The sequence below is a fragment of the Mirounga leonina genome, unplaced genomic scaffold (assembly GCF_011800145.1).
Source record: "Mirounga leonina isolate KUSES-001 unplaced genomic scaffold, KU_Mleo_1.0 Mir_125, whole genome shotgun sequence".
NCBI classification, from domain to species: Eukaryota; Metazoa; Chordata; class Mammalia; order Carnivora; family Phocidae; genus Mirounga; species Mirounga leonina.
Genome location: NW_023270305.1, coordinates 78,310,981 through 78,326,301, shown reverse-complemented (window position 1 = coordinate 78,326,301; position 15,321 = coordinate 78,310,981). Strand labels below are relative to the sequence as shown.

General features: G+C 36.3%; 1 pseudogene; it reads left to right on the top strand.

Annotated features, from left to right (window-relative positions):
* The first annotated feature begins 842 nt into the window (after nucleotides 1-842).
* LOC118008305 lies at nucleotides 843-13,908 on the top strand (annotated as a pseudogene).
* The last annotated feature ends 1,413 nt before the right edge of the window (nucleotides 13,909-15,321 follow it).

The window sequence follows — 15,321 nt, the reverse complement described above, 5'->3', positions numbered from 1 at the left end:
AATAGAGGCAGAAAGGAAATCATTATTTGCCTATGGCCGGTGACTGTTAGTGGGAATAAATTGCATATTAGCATGAGGGAACTTTTGGGTTAAAGTAAATATTCTAAAACTCAAATGCAGTATTGTTGACCAACTCTGTATGTTTACCAAAAATTCACTGAATTGTACACTTAAAATAGGTATTCTTCTTAAATACAGAGAACAAACTGATGGTTGCCAGAGGCAAGGTGGGGGATGGGTGAAATAGATAAAGGGAATAAACAGTACACTTATCTTGATGAACACTGAGAAATGCATAGAATTGTTGAATCATTATATTTTACACCTCAAACTAATATAACACTGCATGTTAATTATACTTTAATAAAAAAAGATAAATTTCATCATATGTAAATTTTACCTAAATGAAGCTTTATAAAATTACTGATTTATGAAACCACATGATGAATTCCAATATCAGTTTGTTGAGTGTAATATGCCTTCAGAAAAGAGTACAGACTGTATGAGAGCAGTTACATGAAGTTCTAGAACTGGCTGAACATATTTGTGGTGAAACATAGAGCACTAGTTCCCTCTGTTGGGGTGGGGTGGGCACTGGCTGGAAAGGAACATGAAGGAAACTTCCTGTGCAATTTGATATCTTGACAGCAGTATGTTAGTAGTTTGTTTATCTAGATTTGCTAAAATTCTTTAAATGTACACCTGAGACTTAGCTATTTCCTTTTATAAATTCTACCTCAAAAAACATAACCAAATATTGATATTCATAATGAAATGTTTATGGATGAAATATGTCTATAACTTACTTTGAGATCCAGAAAAAAAATAAGGTAGAATGATCGATGGAGGAAACAATGAGTAGATGTGTGAATTTGCAAATATCACAAGATGTTAATTATGGAATCTGGGTATGAGATGGTGCATGTTTACAACACAGTTCTTTCAATTTATTTGTATATTTGAACATTCTCGTAATATAATGGAAGATGACCCAATAGATACTGTTCCCACTAATATTATTTGGTAAAGGTCATAAGCCAATTATATTTAAGGTTAACATACTCCTTAATATATTTGGTCAGTGTAGGAATCTTCCAATTTTATTGAGAAAGAACCACTTGTAATTTCTATGAAATTCTTGATATCACCAGAGGTTTGTTCACTGCTGTTACTTAAATCTTTAAGAAGAATTAGGATTGCTACTACATGTCTTTGTTTCCATTACAGATTCCAAATAAACCATGGAAATAACATGACTGTTGGAGCAGCAAATGGCTTGGTGGTCTTCAGGATAAAATTTCAGAATCCTCTAACTGATCCTAGTTAAGTCCTCCTTGGTTTACAGAATTGAAGTGGTATCTGGAATGTGATATCTGGAATAAATATTTTTGGGACAATTATTTATTTATTTTTCCTTTAAAAACTGTAAACTAGTGGCACCTCGGTGGCTCAGTCTATTAAGCATTGGGCTCTTGGTTTCAGCTCAGGTCATGATCTCAGGGTCTTAAGATTGAATCTCAGGTTGAGCTCCACACTAAGCACAGGGTCTGCTTAAGATTCTCTCTCTCACCCTCTGCCCCTCCCCCCTACACTCTCTCTTTCTCAAATAAATGAATAAATAAAATCTTTTAAAAAAATTGTAGCCTAGTACCAAAAAAATTATTAAGGTTGTTGGCTGTAATTCAAAGAAAAATATGTGAGTTAACTAAAATTGTATACTTGCATTACATAAAATACTTGACACTTTTATAAACCTTTTCTAGTCTTCTTGCCAAAAAGGTTATTTTAATGAATTTCAGTGCTACCTACCCTTAGAAGGATATAATTATATTTCATTCCATCCCTTTATATTTACTTGGTCTTTGACATAAAAAATTTGCACTGAAACTATGAAACAGAAAATAAAGGCTTCTGTTATACTTAATAATAGTATTTCTTGCTCTCTGTATATACATGAAACTCTATGTATATTTTATTATACACAGAGTTACTTAAAAGGTAGAAGGCTTTGTTTTTCAAAACTAGAGTATGTTACTTAAAAGGTAAGAGGCTTTTATTTTTCAAAACTAGAGTAACATTTTTCTTGCATTCTTTTGAGAAGTTTTCCATTAAATTTAAATTATGCTCTTTTGAGAGAGTAGTTTTACATGTGCTTTTCATTGATTGCAAAACCTTCCATTTTCAAAGAACATAGGAACATGATATATGATATATGTCAAAGGAATTTAATAAACTATCGCTAAAGCAACTACAAAATGAGTCAGTGAGCTACCTGAGTACATTTGACCTTGACCAGTTTGTAATGGCAGTAACAACACCAGATTTTGGCCTTGATTACCAAAACATTTCTTATTATTGCAAATATAATTTAAAACATGTTACTGGATTCACTTTCAGGTATCATCAGTAAGGATTTGGGGAACAGTAGGCAGTGCAAGCCGGTTCATAGCACTGAAGTCAATAAGGGATTATAAGTGCCAAGAATATGGAGAGAAAGCAAGCTCTAAGGTAAAAGAAAACCAATCAAATACAAATTCTACAATAATCACTATTCCAATAGGAAAGAAATCAACATCATGTTTTTTCCAATGAATTTTTATTTTAGAATACTTTTAAATTCCAGAAAAACTGTGAATAGTAGAGAATATATACCACACTCAATTTCCCTTATTGTTAATATCTTACATTAGCGTGGTACATTTGTCACCATTAACTAATATTGAAATATTATTATTAATTAAAACCCATCATTTATTCAGATGTCTTTAGTGTTTACCTAATGTCCCTTTCTGTCCCAGGACCCTATTCAAGATGCCATATTACAGTAAGTCATCATATCTCCTCAGGTTCTTCTAGACTGTGACAGTGTCTCAGATTTTCCTTATTTAATGGCCCCAACAGTTTTATAGAGTACTAGTAAGGTATTTTATACAATATACCTCAACTGAGTTTGTTTGATTTTTCCCCCCCCACAATTATACTGTGATTATGAATTTGGGGGAGGAAGGCCACAGAGACATAATATCATTCTTATATCATATCAAGGGTACATGCTATGAACATGGATTCTTACTTGGCTGAGATAGTGTTTTTCATGTATCTCTACTGAAAAGTTACTCTCCCTTCCCCTCCCCCTTTCCATACTATACTTTCTGGAAGGAAGTTTCTATGTGCAACCCACATTTAAGGGGTGGAGCCTTACACTCCAATTCCTTAAGGGGGAAATATTTACATAAATTTCTGGGAATTGTTCTGCATGAAATTATGGAATTGTCTATTCTTCCCAATATTTTCATTTATTTGTTTAATCATTTATATTGGTGTTGTCTCATGGATATTTATTTTATGCTCTGGGGTTATGATCCAAAACCAAATTATTTATTTTGTTGCTTAAATTGTTCCAGCTTTGGAATTAGGATATTTTACAATTGGCTACTTTGTCCTTTTGACATACTGCCATTATCTTGTGTGTGTGTATGTTTTAAAATTTTTTATTAACATATAATATATTATTTGTTTCAGGGGTACAGGTCTGTGATTCATCAGTCTTACACAATTCACAGTGCTCACCATAGTACATACCCTCCCCAGGGTCCATCACCCAGCCACCCCATCCCTCCCACCCCCCTCCATTCCAGCAACCCTCAGTTTGTTTCCTAAGATTAAGAGTCCTTTATGGTTTGTCTCCCTCTCTGGTTTCATCTTGTTTCATTTTTTTCCCTCCCTTCCCCTATGATCCTCTGTCTTGCTTCTCAAAATCCTCATATCAGCAAGATAATATGATACTTACCTTTCTCTGATTGACTTATTTCACTTAGCATAATATTCTCTAGTTCCATCCATGCACGTTGTTGCAAAAAGCAAGATGTCATTTTTTTGATTGCTCCATAATATTCCATTGTATATATATAACACATCTTTTTTTCCAATCATCTGTTAAGGGTCATCTAGGCTCTTTCCATAGTTTGGCTATTGTGGACATTCCTGCTATAAACATTGGGGTGCATGTGCCCCTTCGGATCCCTACATATGTATCTTTGGGGTAAATACCCAGTAGTGCAATTGCTAGGTCATAGGGTAGCTCTATTTTCAACTTTTTGAGGAACCTCCATAGTGTTTTCCAGAGTGGCTGCACCAGCTTGCATTCCCACAAACAGTGTAAGAGGGTTCCCCTTTCTCTGCATCCTTGCCAACATCTGTCCTTTCCTGACTTGTTAATTTTAGCCATCCTGACTGGTGTGAGGTGGTACTTCATTGAGGTTTTGATTTGTATTTCCTTGATGTGATGTTGAGCACTTTTTCATGTGTCTGTTGGCCATTTGGATGTCTTCTTTGCAGAAAAGTCTGCCCATTTCTTGATTGGATTATTTGTTCTTTGGGTGTTCAGTTTGATAAGTTCTTTATAGATTTTGGATACTAGCCCTTTATGTCATTTGCAAATATCTTCTCCCATTCTGTCGGTTGTCTTTTGGTTTTTTTGACTGTTTCCTTTGCTGTGCAAAAGCTTTTTATCTTGATGAAGTCCCAATAGTTCATTTTTGCCCTTGCTTCCCTTGCCTTTGGCGATGTTTCTAGGAAGAAGTTGCTGTGGCTGAGGTCAAAGATGCTGCTGCCTGTGTTCTCCTTTAGGATTTTCACGGACTCCTATCTCACATTTAGGTCCTTCAACCATTTGGGGTCTATTTTTGTGTGTGGTGTAAGGAAATGGTCCAGTTTCATTCTTCTGCATGTGGCTGTCCAATTTCCCCAAGACCATTTGTTGAAGAGACTGTCTTTCTTCCATTGGATATTCTTTCCTGCTTTGTCCAAGATTAGTTGACCATAGAGTTGAGGGTCCATGTCTGGGCTCTCTATTCTGTTCCATTGATCTATGTGTCTGTTTTTGTGCCAGTATGATACTGTCTTGGTGATGACAGCTTTGTAATAGAGCTGGAAGTCTGGAATTGTGATACCACCAGCTTTGCTTTTCTTTTTCAACATTCTTCTGGCTATTCGGGGTCTTTTCTGGTTCCATACAAATTTTAGGATTATTTGTTCCATTTCTTTGAAAAAAGTGGATGATATTTTGATAGGGATGCATTAAATGTGTAGATTGCTCTAGGTAGCATAGATATTTTCACAATATTTGTTCTTCCAATCCATGAACATGAAACATTTTTCCATTTTTTTGTGTCTTCCTCCATTTCTTTCATGAGTATTTTATAGTTTTCTGAGTACAAATTCTTTACCTCTTTGGTTAGATTTATTCCTAGGTATCTTATGATTTTAGGTGCAATTATAAATGGGATCAACTCCTTAATTTCTCTTTCTTCTGTCTTGTTGTTGGTGTATAGAAATGCCACTGATTTCTGTGGATTTATTTTATATCCTGCCACTTTACTGAATTCCTGTATGAGTTCTAGCAGTTATGGGGCAGAGTCTTTTGGGTTTTCCACATAAAGTATCATATCATCTGCAAAGAGTGAGAGTTTGACTTCTTCTTTGCCAATTTGAAAGTCTTTTATTTGTTTTTGTTGTCTGATTGCTGTGGCTAGGACTTCTAATATTATGTTGAATAGCAGTGGTGATAATGAACATCCCTGTGGTGTTCCTGACCTTAGAGGAAAAGCTCTCAGTTTTTCCCCATTGAGAATGATATTCACTGTGGGTTTCTTATGGATGGCTTTTATGATTTTGAGGTATGCTCCCTCTATCCCTACACTGTAAAGAATTTTAATCAAGAAAGGATGCTGTGCTTTGTCAAATGCTTTTTCTGCATCTATTGAGAGGATCATATGGTTCTTGTTCTTTCTTTTATTAATGTATTGTATCACATTGATTGATTTGTGGATGTTGAATCAACCTTGCAGTCCAGGAGTAAATCCCACTTGTCATGGTGAATAATCCTTTTAATGTACTGTTGGATCGTATTGGCTAGTATTTTGGTGAGAATTTTTGCATCCATGTTCATCAAGGGTATTGGTGTGTAATTTTCCTTTCTGATGGGGTCATTATCTGGTTTGGGGATCAAGGCAATGGTGGCCTCATAAAACGAGTTTGGAAATTTTCCTTCCATTTCTATTTTTTGCAACAGTTTCTGAAGAATAGGTATTAATTCTTCTTTAAATGTTTGGTAGAATTCCCCTGGGTAGCCATCTGATCCTGGGCTCTTGTTTTTTGGGAGATTTTTGATGACTGCTTCAATTTCCTTAGTGATTATAGGTCTGTTCAGGTTTTCTATTTCTTCCTGGTTCAGTTTTGGTAGTTTACAGGTCTCTAGGAATGCATCCATTTCTTCCAGATTATCTAATTTGCTGGAATATAGTTGCTCATAATATGTTGTTATAGTTGTTTTTATTTCTTTGGTGTTGGATGTGATCTCTCCTCCTTCATTCATGATTTTATTTATTTGCATTCTTTCTCTTTGTTTTTGGTTAGTCTGGCCAGAGGTTTATCTATCTTATTAGTTCTTTCAAAGTTCCTATTTTCATTGATCTGTTTTATAGTTCTTTTGGTTTCTATTTCATTGATTTCTGCTCTGATCTTTATTATTTCTCTTCTCCTGCTGGGTTTAGGCTTTATTTGCTGTTCTTTCTCCAGCTCCTTTAGCTGTAGGGTTAGGTTGTGTATTTGAGACCTTTCTTGTTTCTTGAGAAAGGCTTGTATTGCTATATACTTCCCTCTTAGGACCACCTTTGCTTCATCCCAATGATTTTGAACAGTTGTGTTTTCCATTTTCATTTGTTTCCATGATTTTTTTTAATTCTTCTTTAATTTCCTGGTTGACCCATTCATTCTTTAGTAGGATGCTCTTTAGCCTCCATGTATTTGAGTTCTTTCCAATTTTCCTCTTGTGATTGAGCTCTAGTTTCAAAGCACTGTGGTCTGAAAATAGGCAGGGAATGATCCCAATCTTTTGGTACCAGTTGAGACCTGATTTATGACCTAGGATGTGATCTCTTTTGGAGAATGTTTCGAGTTGGTTAGATTTCAGTTCTTTTATTTCTCCAGAAAGGGATTCTGTAGTATCATCTATGCTTTTTTTCAAGCCCAGCTAATATCTTTATAATTGCCATTCTGAACTCTAGTTTTGACATCTTACTAATGACTGTATTGATTATGTCCCTGGCAGTCGGTACTGCCTCTTGTTCTTTTTTTTTTTTTGAGGTGAGTTTTTCTGTCTTGTCATTTTGTCCAGAGGAGAATAGATGAATGAGAGAACAAAATGCTAACAGGTAACAACGACCCCAGAAAAATATACACTAAATGAATCAAAAGAGACCCAAAACCAGGGGGAAAAGAAAGGGGAAAAAAAAGAATATGATCAGGCTTGTGAATATAACAGAGCTCCACACTAGATTTTGGGTGTATTTTTGTCTGTTAGAAGATATTGCCTCTCAAAATTTTAAAGAAAGAAAAACTTATATATATATATATACACACAAAAATGATAAATGCAATGAAGTGATGGAATATGACTGTAAAGATGAAAATTTAAAAAGATTTTAAAAAAGGAATTGATAAGATAAGATGTTGGTTGAAAAAGAATGAAGAAATTTTTTAAAAAAGAGAGAATGTGATCAAGCAGGGGACTAGGTCAATGTCATACACTAGATTTAGGGTATATTTTGGTCTGTTAGAAGAAACTGTATTCCAAAATTTTAAAGAAAAAAATCTTATTTATACATATACAGAAAAGTAAAGGGATACAATATAACTGTAAAAATGTAAATTAAAAAGATTTTAAAAAATGAATTGATAAGATATTGGTTGGAAAAAGGAAGAAGAAAAATTCAACTAAAAAATAGAAAAGAAAAAATGGAAATTTAAAAAATTAACTTTGAAAGACTAAAGGATCAGGAGGAAAAAAGCCATGAATTTTATGTGCTGTATTCCCCTAGCTCTGGGGTTTTGCCATTCTCATTGATTGGTAAACGGTCTTGGCTGGATGTTCTTGCTGATTTTCTTGGGGAGGGACCTGTTGCAGTGAGTCTCAAATGTCTTTGCCTGAGGCGGAATTGCACTGCCCTTGCCAGGGGTCAGGGTAAGTAATCTGCTGGGGTTTGCTCTCAGTAGCTTTGGTTCCCTGAAATCTTTCCATACAGCTTTGGAGGAGGAGAATGAAAATGGTGGCCTCCCAATCTCTGGTCCCGGAGGAGCCGAGAGCTCAGGGCCCCACTCCTCAGTGAGCCCTCATGGAAGAGCAGGCAATCACTCCTGTCTCCCTGGTCTCTGGCTGCACTCTGTGCTCACCTGGCCTGTGACCAAGTGAGCCAATTCCTCATCTATCACTCTGGGGCCAAAAAGAAATAATACTCCCAGTTTACTGTGGGGAGAAATGTAATATTACAATGAAGAGGCCCAAATTTAATCCACCAGACATAAAGACCTACTCCTTAACCATGAAACTCCCCACTACTTTACACTTTGTAATACCAAGTGTAGAATGGTATTACAAAGCAAGATATGGTCCTTGGGTGTGCTCCTTGTTTCTGAAACATCATTGTTTCTATTTCTCTCAGATAAGAGTTTGGAAATATGTATGAATACTAAACATGTTTACACACATATCTATAAATATTCTACATATATTCATCCCTATCTATCATCTATCCATCTATCCTTCTATCATCTATCATTCATCTATCATTTATCTATATCCATCTATATGTAAGTATGTATGTATCTATCAATCATCTACTTATATCCATCTGTATCTCTATTAAAACATGAGTTCATAGTGTTTCTCTAACTCAAATCCAGAACCAGTTGGATCATTCTAGTCATTATTATCTCTTTTTTGTAACTCCCCACTAGAACAATGATAAACCTGGTTTCCATCATCTTTCATCTACTTAATTCAATCAGCATAGTTGTGCAGTGGTTTCAGAATTTCAACATCACACTTTAATGTTAAAACAAAATCATGTTAGCCAAAGCCATTTTTGAACTCTGTATATTTTTCTATAGTAAAATAAAGGACTCTGTACTAAGGACTCATAAGAAATATTTTATGCATTTAAGGAAGTTAAAATCCAGTTAAGATGACTAATTGAGAGTGAACATAAGTTTTTGCCTCTAATTCATGGAAATTATTATTAGCATTTGCTACTTAAAAGTGGAGAGGTAATTAGAGGAAAAGAGATAAGCCAATTCCTCATCTATCACTCTGGGGCCAAAAAGAAATAATACTCCCAGTTTACTGTTGGGAGAAATGTAATATTACAATGAAGAGGCCCAAATTTAATCCATCAGACATAAAGACCTACTCCTTAACCATGAAAGAGTTCTTTTGTTCCCAGCATCTTGATTTCATCTAGGATATATTTACTATCTACCAGGGACATTTATGTTTTGAATTACAGAATCCGAGGTTTTTAGAGGACAAACATTTTAAAACCTGGAAACTATAGTTATATCTCAAATCTCTTTGCTTATTTTTTCCTGATGACTGGTAGTGATTTAATTTTGGTATTTTAAAGATTAAAAACTCTGTAAGCATTAACGCCTCACTTAATTCAATTTCACAGAAAGTCTGTGAATGTGAATCTAATGGGCCATTTGGTGAGTCTTCTCTAGTTCCTAACAGTAAGAGACATTAATCTTTCCTTAGTCACACAGAATCATCTGTATTGTGCATCATGTTCTTCATATTGTAATTGATGTTTGGAATCTGTTTGCTCTGTTCATGTTGAATGCAAATACCTTCTGTTAGTAAATGTTTTTGACATTAAGCACTGCTGCTCAGTAAAGAAGAAAATGAACATTATCGTTGCCACTAGTCAATCAATGATTCAAAAACTCAATAGGTGTGGAAGTTGAGAAGATACTTGATATAAAAATTAATAGGAATTACTGCTGAAATCATTTGTTACTGACTCCTTTAAGGAAACAAATAGAAGATTTTCAAATTTCATTAAAGATAGATATTCTACCTATATTTCTAATGCAAAATAGTTTTAGAGATATTCTGTGCTATTTTTTTCTTTTTTTTTAAAGATTTTTTTAAATTTTTTTATTTATTTTATTTTTTTATTTATTTTTTTAAAATATTTTTTTAAAGATTTTTTTATTTTATTTTATTTTATTTGAGAGAGAATGAGAGAGAGCACATGAGAGGGGGGAGGGCCAGAGGGAGAAGCAGACTCCCTGCCGAGCAGGGAGCCCAATGCGGGACTCGATCCCGGGACTCCAGGATCATGACCTGAGCCGAAGGCAGTCGCTTAACCAACTGAGCCACCCAGGCGCCCAAGATTTTTTTTTTTAAAGATTTTATTTATTTATTTGAGAGAGAGAATGAGATAGAGAGCATGGGGGGGGGAGGGTCAGAGAGAGAGGCAGACTCCCTGCTGAGCAGGGAGCCCGATGTGGGACTCGATCCCGGGACTCCAGGATCATGACCTGAGCCGAAGGCAGTCACTTAACCAACTGAGCCACCCAGGTGCCCGAGATATTCTGCGCTATTAAAAGGAAATTTATTCTGCATGCAAAGACTTTAACCCAAACAGTAATAAAGCAATTTGACCTAGAATTTCCATTTTGGATACTTTTATGTTTCTATTCAGATTAAATTTTATTATCTGTAATAAGTCTGTAATTAATTGCTTTTAGATGGTTACATAAGCAGATCCAATTATATGTTTCTGATAATTTTAGTTATAGATGACTTAGACACATGTGTGCACTCTTGCTGAACATGGTAAAATAATCCATTTATTCTTTCAACAAATATATATTGATCACCTACCATGTGCCAGGGTTATGTGCATAATATCTTTTTAATTTTTTTTTGTATTTGCCATAAAAGTAGAATAATAAAAGTAAAACTTTATTTAAAGATGCCTGTAATTATGCAACCGTGACCCTCTGGTAATAAGTATTTCTTCAAATAGTGCTGGCATTGTGAATAAGCAAAACAAAACACATATTATCATTTGTCTTTTTTCTTTGCTGAACCAGAGCAACACAGACTATAGAATGTCACATTAGCTGTGCACTCCTACTGATTGGCCTAATACTTGTAACTTCACTCTTGTTTTTTAATCACATGGAGGGTCCTCTGGGAGCAGAAGGCATGGCAGAGTTGGCAGTGCACAAGGGCTTCTGGTACTTGGCTCCGCACAAGGCTGGGCACGAGGGTGGTGGAGAGGGTGGGCCCCATGGCCCTGGAGCAGGGCCTGTGTTGTTGGTGACATCCCTGAACATTGCCGCTACTGCCTCCCCCCATGAGCAGACCCATGCTGCCCTAGGTGCTCAATAGGAGGTTCATCTGCTCCTCCCCTGACTGCAACACCAATCACAGTAACGCCTGGAAGCTAGAGGTGCACCTGCACAAGCACACTGGGAGACACCCTTTGTGTATGACCACCAAAGATGTAGCAAAGGGACTTCGTCAGGGACTGCCGTCTGAACCACCATGTCCTGATTCACAGGGACAGGGAAAGCCATTTGCACAGCTAGTGGCTGTGATCACAAATTTAACACAAAATCAAACCTGAAGAAGCATTTTGAATGCAGACATGAAAATCAGCAAAAAAAGTTATCTATGCACTTTTGAAGGTTGTAAGAAGGCCCTTAAGAAACAGCAGCAGCTGAGAATCCATCAGTGCCAACATTCCAGTGCCAGAACCACACACAAGGGTGCCCATGAAGGACATGGGAAATGCTTCACCTCACCCAGCAGGCTGAAACTACAAGGGAAGGTCCACAGGTGGATGTGTCAAACAGAATATTCCTTTGTGGCAAAAACATGGACAGAGCTTTTACAACATGCGAAAGAAACCCATAAAGAGGACATAAAATGCCAAGTATGCCAGAAAACATTTAAACACAAAGATTACCTGGACCCACAACTATATGGTCAATTAATCTCCGACAAAGCAGGAAAGAATGTCCAATGGAGAAAAGGCAGTCTCTTCAACAAATGGTGCTGGGAAAACTGCACAGCAACATGCAGAAGAATGAAACTGGACCACTCTCTTACACCACACACAAAAATAAATTCAAAATGGATGAAAGACCTAAATGTGAGATAGGAAACCATCAAGATCCTTGAGGAGAACACAAGCAGCAACCTCTGTGACCTCCACTGTAGCAACTTCTCGCTAGACACATCTCCAGAGGCAAAGGAAACAAAGGAAAAATGAACTGTTGGAACTTCATCAAAATAAAAAGCTTCTGTGCAGCAAAGGAAACAATCAACAAAACTGAAAGGCAACCTACAGAAGGGGAGAAGATATTTGCAAATGACATATCTGATAAAGGGTTAATATACAAAACCTATAAAGAACTTATCAAACTCAATGCCCCAAAAAACAAATAATGCAGTTAAGAAATGGGCAGAAGACACGAACTGACATTTTTCCAATGAAGACATCTGGATGGCTAACAGACACGTGAAAAGATGTTCAACATCACTCATCATAGGGAAATACAAATCAAAACTACAATGAGATACCACATCACACCTGTTGGAATGGCTAAAATGAACAACTCAGGAAACAACAAATTTTGGCAAGGATGTGGAGAAAGGGGAACACTCTCTTATTGTTGATGGGAATGCAAACTGGTGCAGCCAGTCTGTAAAACAGTTGGAGGTTCCTCAAAAAGTTAAAAATAAAACTACCTTACAACCTAGCAATTGCACTACTAGGCCTTTAACCAAAAGATAAAAAAATAATGATTTGAAGGGGCACATGCCCTCTGATGTTTATAGCATTATCAACAATAGCCAAATTATCGGGACGCCTGGGTGGCTCAGATGCTTAAGCATCTGCCTTCCACTCAGGTCATGATCCCAGGGTCCTGGGATCGAACCCTACATTGGGCTCTGTGCTAAGCAGGGAGCCTGCTTCTCCCTCTCCCTCTGCCTGCCTGTCTGCCTACTTGTGATCTCTCTCTCTCTCTTTCTGTCAAATGAATAAAATCTTAAAAAAAAAAAAACCAATAGCCAAATTATCAACAATAGCCAAATGTGTCTATCAAATGATAAATGGATAAAGAAGATGCGACACACACACTCACACACACACACATTTGTGTGTGTGTATGTGAGTGTGTGTGTAATGGAATATTAGTCATCAAAAGAATGAAATCTTGCCATTTGCGACAACATGGATGGAACTAGAGTGCATTATGCTAAGCAAAATAAGTCAGTCAGGGAAAGACAAATACCATATGATTTCACTCAGATGTGGAATTTAAGAAACAAAACAGATGAATATAGAAGAAGGAAGAAAAAAAGAGAGGGAAGCAAACCTTAAGACACTCTTAACAACAGAGAACAAACTGAGGGTTGATGGGGGGAGGTAGGTGGGGGATGGGCTAGATGGGTGATGGGGATTAAGGAGGACACTTGTGATGAACACTGGGTTTTGTATGTAAGTGATGAATCACTGATATTCTACTCCTGAAACCAATATTACACTATATGTTAACTAACTAGAATTTAAATAAAAATTTGAAAAAAAAGAAATAAACACAAAGATTACCTTAAGCAACATATGAAAACTCACGCCCCAGAAAAGGATGTTTGCCAGTGTCCAAGAGAAGGCTGTGGTGGAAACTGCACAGCTGTGTTGAACCTCCAGAGCCACATTCTCTCTTTTCACAAGGAAAGGCTCCCATTTACATGTGAACATGCCGGCTGTGGCAAAACACGTGCAATGGGACAAAGTCTCACTAGGCATGCTGTTGTGTGTGACTCTGACGAGAAGAAAATGAAGTTGAAGTAAAACCATCTCGTGAAGAATGGAATTTGGCCCCTGGTCTCAGTGGATATATTCCTCCTACAGGAAACAACAAGACTTATCTGCACCTAAAGATGAACAGTCAGTGAACTGTACCGAGGACAAGGTGCCCCCGACAGTTGCAATACTTACTCTCAACTCAACATCAAATTGCCCAACTCAAAGGACTATAGACCAGTAATTCCTGGCAAGAATTATAGAGTGCACCTAGACAAAAAGAAAATATCTTTCAAAGAAAAATAAAACAATTCATCTGTCATTACTTGAACACCAGTCAAATCTATGAATGGATTTATAATATTGTCTGAGAAAGTAAAAAAAAAATAAAAAATAAACATCTATAATTTCAGGCAGGTGTCATCATCACTAACTTTCAACAATTTCATTGTATACACTGGGGGTTCATGAAATGATGGTGTCTGTTTCTTAATCCATCCACCAGAAAAGGCCCACCAGAGGGACATCAATTCATAAGTCACAACGGCAGTGGCTTTAGCTGATACCCTTACAATATAAAGCCATAAGTGATTGCCCTGTTAAGAGTTTGATAATCCTCGAGGTGACTATAGGGTGGTTGATGCACTATTAAAGGTGAGGCTAGAGACTCTCCTTTATGGAGAAACAGAGTGAAGCTAAGGAAAAATCCTATGGCTTGATTTGTAAACTAGCTGTAAGGTAACAAGAGTGGAAATTTAATAAAATTCTTAGGAAAGACATCAGAAATATGGCTTCCCCACAGCACAGCTGTATCCCTGTTTCTTTTTTTTTTTCCTCTTAAAACTTTTCCTGTTTGAAAATGATTAAAGCAAAAACAGTTGTCATAATTGAGGAGCATGTGAGAAAAACACACATTTAATCTGATGTCCTTAATGCCTCTGGAAAGAAAAGAATGCTTGATACTTTTTACTGCTGACAGTCTTTTTGTCTTTAGAACACAGATCACATTAATAATTTTTAAAATAATATGACTAAAATGTCATTTCTCATGTCTGAAATTGGCAAGTATTAAAAATCTTGTAAAGAATTCCTAATTTATTGTATAAAATCTTTTCCCCACACAGCCTCTAACCACACTTGGAAATGATTTCTTTATACTTCTCTTCAAGCAAATGATCTTGCAAGTAATTTTCCTTTATACTCAGTCTCATGTATGAATTATCTGCATTTCATAGCAACATTAATTAAGATATTATTAGATTTCTGGGTGATGAGCTAAAAGTACCACCTGAATAAAATGTCATATTAAAGGTTGAGTGATTAACCACTACTCAAAGACAGGACTCCTTAATACACTTATTCTTTCTTCCCTGAGGAATATTACAGAACTCCTGTAGGCTCAACATCTTCTTGAATATCCATGTTTTCCATTTTATCTTCATTACTACTAGCTTGGACGATGGATTAATTGTCCAAGTGCTATGGGCCAGCACAAGTACTGAGCCTGCAGACTATTGTTCTATGTTCTGCATGCCCAGGAAAAAAGTGGAGAAGGAATGAGAAAAAAGAATTGACTACTTAAGAGCTTTATATTCATTAATCCTTTTAGTCTTCCTGAAGCAATATGAGGTAGTATCATTATTCCCCTTCTGTAGAT